Below are 6,905 nucleotides of genomic sequence, written 5' to 3'. Positions count from 1 at the left end.
GATAGACCCCAACGCTGAGCTTGTCTGATGAAACTGTGGGCAGCGCCTCTCCCTTCACTGCCCAGAAGAGGGTCTCTCTGACGGGATCTGTAACTGTATTTGCAACATGCTTCCAGCCTGCGGGACAATCAGCTCTGTGGCAGGGCAAAGACCTGGGGGAAGGTCAAGGCCAAGAGCAGAGCTGTATGCTGAGCAGATGTTTGGGGAACAATGTGGAAGAAGGAGGTAGGTAGGGACAGCATTCATTATTTGTGTATTTGTGATGATAAATTTGTAGTTTTCATAATGTTGGAAAACCAAGCCCAAACAGAACTATGATTTATTGTTCACGATTTATAGAGTTGAGATCATGTACTTTGAGGAGTTCTGTCATCTTTCTGACGGTGAAAATTATTCTCCCTTTGGAAATTGGGAGGGCGGATGCCCCCTCCCCAGGTGATATTTACTTGGTGGTAACTGGAAACACAGCTGGATAGGAGAGCGTATCTCTCTGTTTGGAAAGAACGATGGAGGCGTGGGGGCCTCGTGTGCCCCGGCAGACTGCATTATTCCAGAGAGCTGGGAAGACAGCTTCCCAGATACTTCCTGTAGTATGTAATGGAGCCTGAAACTCCAACATTAATAATGCATCCCTATGTGCCTGCCACCATCCTCTGTGTGGGGGGGGGGGGTCCTTTCTATCAGGCAAATACTTCTGGGGGGCATAACATGTTTCTGCATTTAGAGTGAACGGTCCTGCCGGAATCACCATCTTCAGATTCTTCTTTCTTAGAGGACACCCTGAAGAATAAAACTAGAAAGATGAGGATCGCCACTGGTATCCTTTACCCTCACCACCCACTTGTGAATTTGGTGGGTCATTCTATCATGTCATCCTAGTCAACTGCCCCTTCTATCCTGAGGGATATGTGTGTACCCACACACACACAAACATGTGCTCCAAAGAAACAGTGAAAGCACATTCTTGTTATGTTAGTAAATACATTCTGTTAAAAATAAAAACCTAGTGGGGCACCTGGGTGGTCAGTTAAGTGTCTGACTTTGGCTCAGGTCATGATCTCACAATTTGTGAGTTTGATCCCTGTGTCGGGCTCTGTGCTGACAGTTTAGTCAGGCTGCTGCGGAATCTGTGTCTCCCCCTCTCTCTGTCTGTCACATGCTCATGCTCTGTCTCTCTCTCTCTTTCAATAATTAATAAACATTTAAAAAATTTTTAGAAAAGTAGTGGCACCAGCCCAGATTCATCAATATCCATTTCATGGCAATTTCTAGGATAACTTCTGCAATGAGTTGAATTATGTCTACCAAAATGTTAAAATCCAAATCCCCTGTATCTCAGAATGTCACATTATTTGGAAACAAAGTTGTTACAGATGTAATTAGTTGAGATGAAGTCATACTGGATGAGGGCGGGCTCTCCACCTAACAGATCTGGTGTTCTCAACAAAAGGAGAAATTTGGACTCAGAGACACATACACAGTGAAAACTCCACGTTAACATGAAGACAGCCTTTGACAAATCAAGGAGGGAGGCCCTGACAGATCCTTCCCAGGCCTCAGAAGGAACCAGCCTTGCCAACATCTTGCTTTTGGACTTCTGGCCTCCAAAATCATGAGGCAATGAATTTATGTTGTTTAAGCTGCTCTGTCTGTGATACTTTGTTATAGCAGCCTCAGAACAACTCCTTTTTTGTTTTATTTTTTCAATGTGTATTTGTTCTTGAGAGAGAGAGTGTGTGTGAGCCTCCAACTGAGCTACCCAGCCACCCCAAATGAGTAGAACTTCTAAGGCTTATTTGCTCCATGGCTTTGTGGGAAGTAGTTCTTCAATGAAAACTGAGCACTGTTAAAACCTAGTTGAGAATTTTCTGGAGGAACACTACTAAAAACGTAAATAAATCAAGGAAATAAGGAATATACAAGAACATAGAAGTAAATAATTGTTATGGAGCATAGGTTCACTGGAATAGAAGAATGAATGACCTGCTTCAGGCTGGGTACACATAAGTTCAAGTCTCAGCTCTGCCCTTTGCTACTGAGGTGACTTTGTGAAAGCCATTTGGAGTTTTTAAACTTTGATTTTATTGATTTTTATTATTTATGCTTAGCTTCTCAGGAGTCTCCTTGCTGGTTGGTTATTAAATCCTGGGATCCAATTCAGCTTCTTAACCCATTGACTTTGGTTAAGCTCCAGGCCAGCCTTGGGCATGGACACCATTATCTGACGAGACAGCAAAACCCATGGTCCCATTTCAAATGCCTATCTTCCTAGGGGAGCTGGTCTTGAATTCTGGCTCCCAGAATGGCTTGGATTCTTTTCAAGGAAGAGGGAATTTGTTTAATGTCAGGCTCAGTAGAGTTCCACTTATTATCCAAATGTTACCTGCTACATGGATTCCAGAGGCATTGCTTTGTGAAAGTATGATCATTTCAAGGTTACACTTCGAAGTCCTGTAAACTGCGAGAAACAAAAATCTCATACAATGTGAGGAAGCTTTTTCTCTTGAGCTTATGTGTGAGGCGGGTTATGGCCTGAGTAGGATGTTATCAGCTCTTTGGCACCTTCATCCCTCCCGGGGATAGCTGTGGACCCTCACACACCCAGGGGCAGCCTTTCACAGACAACTAGGAGGAGGGAAGATGACTCCAAGTTGTCTATCTAATCACAGACAAGAGGAGTTGCACAAGGAATGCACTCTCTGGGAGGCTGCTCATTCTTCTGAATTTTGTTCTCTCCTGCACAAAACTCACTTGAGTGTGTCCCTCTCATGTCTGGTTAGTTCTATGTCCCTTTCCCAACTGAAGGAGTCCACCTGCCAAAGCGACTGGGTGCCCAGGACACGGGAAAGGAATATGGTGCCCACAGGCTCAGAAATGTCTATATCCTACCTTCTGGGTAGAGATATTGAATTTTGGGGCCACGAGGGACCTTAAAGATACTTTCTTCCACCCTTAAGGGAAGAATGCACACCATCAACACCTGCCCTTGCACATACTTTCCTACTCTCTCCTCAAAGACTCCTTTATTTAGGGGATTTACGGCTTCACAAGTTTTATTTAATATCTAGACTTTTGTTGTTGTGGTTGGAAACTCTGTATTTATATGGGAAAAAGTTCTGCATCTAGTTTTGCCCTGTAAAGCCATAAAAATAAGACAAATCCCAGCTTATTCCAATGGTTCTTCATATGTTGGAACACAGCTTTGGTGTCCCTTCCAGGCTTCTCTTCTCCAGGCAAAATAACTCTGGTGTTTTCAGTCTTTCTTCCATTGTCAGGACTGAGAGTAATTTTCACCATCCTGAGTGTTCTTTTGCATACCTGGTGTTTAGGAAGGAGATTTGCCAATGTCCTTATTGTAACACTATACCCAGAATTGAACATCATGCTCCTGATGTGGACAAACCAGCTGAGAGAGTGCCCTACACGGGCATCAGTGCAGACTGAAATCTCACCGGGCTTGCCCTTGAGTAGAAACTTACACCACTTGCTCATGCTGAGGCTCTTGCTGACTCTGTTTTGTATTTTCATGAGATGTGCAGTCAGGTGTGGCTACAAGAGGGGACACATAAAAGATGCAGGGAAACAAAGTTGCTTATACTTACAAGCCCTAGAGAGACAGTCGCTGCATGCCATGAGGGGCCACTCATGGTGGGGGGCATGCTAAGGGAGTGGGCTCAACCACCAACACGGGGAGCCAAGAGCAGGGGTGAGGGCCCATGAACAAGTGCCTAATTTGGGGGTCATGGTGAAGTACACAAGCAGAGGCATGAGGGGATTTCATTTTAATGTTGGTCGTTGTCAGGGAGGGCAAGAAGGGAAGCTTGTAGAGGATCGGCCTTATCATAGGGCTTTACCTGGGCACCTGGGCAGGATGCTTACAGCCTGTTTGTGAGAATGTTGAGGTGGCAGAAAAATATGAGGTTTTGCAATTTACAATATGCTAACCTAATGGTCCACACATTGAGCCCCTGGGCATCTTCTCTAACCCTAGACAACATAGAGATTTTAAGGTGGGCATGAGGCATGAATGTCAGCTTTTTCTAGTCTTGTGCCCATTGAATTAAGAATGCTCTCACCTTGGCTGATTTTCCAGTCCCCAAGGATGCAAGCGAATATTTGATTTACTATGGGCCAGACCTTTGCAGAGAATTGCCACCAAATTCTTTTGGAGCTCAAGGTTGTAGGGTTAGTATGTGCAGCCAGAAGCCATGCTACTATTGATTCCAGTTAAAAAGAAGACCGTTCCAATGGGCATCCAGAGACAAGAACAGAGGAAGCATCCGGTTTCCAAGGGTAATTGAGGTTATGAAAATTCCGTGTCGGGAATTAATTTCCCTTTAAATATCACACTGCCAAATGCTCACCATCCTCAGGAAGGCTGAATTAACTCCCCCCTCCCACGGGTCTCTTTATCTCTGCTCCTCACCCTTTCCCTATCTCTAGTCAACAAAGATCTAAGGAAGTATTTTAGTATTTATGAAAGATAAGCTTGCTTATCTGGCTCCTTTTGGTGAAGATGTAATTCAGCAGTGAATCAGCTTGTACCCCTGATTACATAGTTCACTCTGTAGAAGTCACTTCATTTTTGTGGCACAGTTTACTCTCCTCTAAAATAAAATAATTGAGTTCTTTCTTAGTTTCCTTATATTATGTCTCTTCTATTCCATGCCCGATGGTTTGAGTTTCTGAGGACCAAACTCATAAAGGCTTCAAAAGCATCCCCGTCACAGTAACTGCTGTGGTTTGGGAAGGGACACTGTCCTTTCTGTCACCAGCCCAAACAATTGTAACTGAAAGAGTTAATGACACAGCATCGAGTTACATCTGCTGGTCATGGCCGCCCACGAATGGCCATTAGTCACTCTTGGGATTTGCTCTGGGGACAGGCTGTGAAAATCTGCCTTACGTATTTATCGCTCTTACTTCTTCAGTGGCTCTAGAGCCTAAAACAGGCCTATCGTGTTAGATAATTCGGACAAGGAGTGGAACTTGTATGCATTGTCTCTCCTGACTGGCTGTAGTGATATTTTTCACAGAAGTGATTGAAAAGTACAACACGACTTCATGTTAGGTCTCCGATGAACACAGACCCTTGACAGTGTTTGCAGAAGAGGGACGCTGCCAAATGGTGATTTAATACAAACTCCCACATATTTACAGAATATCAAGCAAGCGGTGACCCAACTAGACCAAACAAACACTGGCTTTCTCTGCTCTTAGCATGGCCTGCCTGGTTCTGCTCATTCTATCTCCCGCCCTCCCCTTGCTCTAAATCAACAGAGCTTCTGCAAACAATCGTTCTGTGATTTACCTGCCTGAGGTCTCTAGTGGGTTCTTTGAGGGCCAAGGACTAAGGCAAGGGTGGGTGAAGGAAGACAAGGACATGTCTGGCTGAGTGGCCTCACAGGCTGCAGGCGCAGTGGCCAGGGTCATGTCAGGCACATCCCTGGGGCCTTACACCTGCCTCCCACGGAGCCTGTTGTGTGCACACACGTATGCGGGCCGGGGCACACGCGGTCCTACAGGAAACGGGAACCCCCCCATTTCGTACTGTGGAAACTGTACTTTTTATTCTTAACTCTTTTTCAGAAGAACCACGATAAACGAGAAGGCTCAGATGTTTGATCTCAGAGCCATTTTAAATTATATTTGTATTACGTTTCCTGCCATGGTTCCACTTTTAAATCATTAAAACTCTGGGAGAGCCTGGGTGACTCAGTTGGTTAAGCATCTGACTTTGGCTCAGGTCATGATCTCATGGTTTGTGGGTTCAAGCCCCACTTTGGGCTCTGTGCTGACAGCGCAGGGCTCTGTCTCCTTCTCTCTCTGCCACACCCTCTCACTCTCTCTCTCTCTTTTTAATTAAAAACTTTTTTAACGCTTTATTTATTTTTCAGAGAGAGACAGTGTGAGCAGGGGAAGGTCAGAGAGAGAGGGAGACACAGAATCTGAAGACAGGCCCTAGGCTCTGAGCTGTCAGCACAGAGCCCGACGTGGGACTCAAAACTCAGGAACTGTGAGATCATGACCTCAGATGAAGCCAGATGCTCAACTAATTGAGCCACCCAGGCGCCCCCCTCCTCTCTCAAAAGAAACATTAAATAAACATTTAAAAATTTTTTAAAAAATCAATGAAATAAAACAGAACTCTGTAAAAAAGGATTAACTGAAAATGGTAAGCTTTTTTTTTTTATTTGTAATGTTTTTATTTATTTTTGACAGAGAGAGAAAGAGAAAGAGAGAGAAACAGTGCAAGCAGGGGAGGGGCAAAGAGAGAGATTGAATCCGAAGCAGGCTCCAGGCTCTGAGCTGTCAGCACAGAGCCCGACTTGAGGCTCATACCCAGGAACTGTGAGATCATGACCTGAGCTGAAGTCAGAGGTTCAACCGACTGAGCCCCCAGGCGCCCCTGCAAATGGTAAACTATTAACCACAGCAGTGTTTCTTAGGAATCTTCTGGGGGTGTTCATAACAAAACAAATTTCAGTTTTGAATCTTAGACCTTCTGAATCAGAATTGTTAAAGCTGACAAGCAGCGGCCTGCATTGCGGGAGAGTTTGATCTCATTACAGAGTTTGATACTCATTACAGTAGCTATGTGGCCCCATTGCCTGACCTTTCTGAAAGATAAAAGGATCTAGTGAGCCTAGAATGCAATGAGCTTATTAAAAAAAAAAGCTTTCTAAACAAGTGAATAACAATAACAAAACGTATTCTTGAAAAATCCCCAAATGGAGGCTAAACTGGCCTCGTGAAAACTGTAGTGTCTGGATCTCTGGACACCAACCGTTCACTAGTCCTTGTCCGCGGGGCCCTCAGGCAGCTTGATTGAGCCAGCCTCACTCGCCACCTAGAGCTGAACCCACCGGTGTTTGGGGTGTGGGGTGCAGGTGGGGTGAAGAGGG

This window comes from Suricata suricatta, chromosome 2 (assembly GCF_006229205.1).
Source record: "Suricata suricatta isolate VVHF042 chromosome 2, meerkat_22Aug2017_6uvM2_HiC, whole genome shotgun sequence".
Lineage (NCBI taxonomy): Eukaryota > Metazoa > Chordata > Mammalia > Carnivora > Herpestidae > Suricata > Suricata suricatta.
Note: the sequence above shows the minus strand (reverse complement) of the source record.